The following is a 1,186-nucleotide window of genomic DNA, read 5'->3' as shown; positions in this document are numbered from 1 at the left end:
AGATAGGCTCACAGCTGGCGAGCACAGCGGTGGTGGCGGGAGCCTCTCCTGCCTCCACGACAGTGCTAAGGATGTCCTGGAGGGAGCAGGCCTAAGCCCTCAGTCAGACATCCCCCATGGGTTCCCAGACTGCTAAAGGGTACAGGCTGGGCTGAGGGATCCTCCCCTCCATCCGAGTACATGAATGTCTGCACCGGGCCTCTAGTATATATAAAAGCCTAAACGACCAACCACTGCACAACTGGTCGACCAGTTTCTATGATGTGCACTGACCACCAGGGGAGAGATGCTCAATGCAGGAGCTGTCCCCTGGTGGTGAGTGTGCTCCTACAGCGGGAGCATCACTTAGCTGACTGACCCATCTGTCCCAGTGGCCCACTAGCCTGGCAGCAGCCACTCACTTCCTCAGTAGTCCTGCAGTTCCAATCTCCAGAGAACAGGCCTGGCACCGACAGGCCGGTACCACCGGCATGGTCCCAACAGCGCCTCTGGCCTCCTGGAAGTCAGCTTGGGCACCACAGCGGCTTCCCCTCCCTAGACACTCCATAAGGAAGAAATAATATAAAAGCAGCCGCCAGGTGACTCCCAACAACCAGCACAAACGTCAGCGGGATGGATCCAGATCCTGGGCCAGCAAGGGCGTCCACAGCCCACCTAGAAGGCCGATCACAACCCAACCTCCCCCTCCTCAGGACAGGCACCAGATGCAGGGCTCTCCTGATCAGGACTAATTGGGCACGAGCTGGCCGCAGGTGCAGGGGTCTGGGATGAGCGGGAGCGGCAGACAGGAGCAGCAGGCGGCATTGTTCTGCGAGTTTCGGCCCGATTCCCAATAGCCACCCTGAGGGACCCCACCCATGCACGAATTCAAGCACTGGGCCACTAGTTTGATTATATGAAAAAACAACAAGTAATGTGAATGAGAAAGACAGGAGGAATAGAAACATCTGAGATAATTCAAATGAGATGTTGAGACTTGTCAGCAACATATATGGCTGCTTGGAAAGGGAAGATAGTCATCTTCGTACACGTGCCCAATGTTGAGAAGCATTTTAGACAACCGGTTTGTTGAAAGTGTAACTGCCCTTTCTTACCCAGCATTTTGCCCATCTCAGGAATCATGCTGTCTTCCCCGAGTTCCCCTCTGGTTTAAGAGGTCCCATCAGTTGACTTCTGAGTGCAGCAC

At 54.9% G+C, this 1,186-nt stretch overlaps 1 long non-coding RNA gene across 1 annotated transcript in view; it reads right to left on the bottom strand.

Annotated features, from left to right (window-relative positions):
• The window catches only part of LOC107184112, a 9,053-nt gene extending 7,874 nt beyond the window's left edge, over window positions 1–1,179 (bottom strand). Inside the window, exon 1 of the long non-coding RNA XR_001514931.1 lies at window positions 1,095–1,179. This is a non-coding gene — a long non-coding RNA (uncharacterized LOC107184112). The remainder of the gene's footprint in view (window positions 1–1,094) is intronic.
• Window positions 1,180–1,186: the final 7 nt, after the last annotated feature.

The sequence above is a fragment of the Myotis davidii genome, unplaced genomic scaffold (assembly GCF_000327345.1).
Source record: "Myotis davidii unplaced genomic scaffold, ASM32734v1 scaffold284, whole genome shotgun sequence".
Classification (NCBI taxonomy): domain Eukaryota; kingdom Metazoa; phylum Chordata; class Mammalia; order Chiroptera; family Vespertilionidae; genus Myotis; species Myotis davidii.
This window is presented reverse-complemented; position numbering and strand designations above follow the sequence as displayed.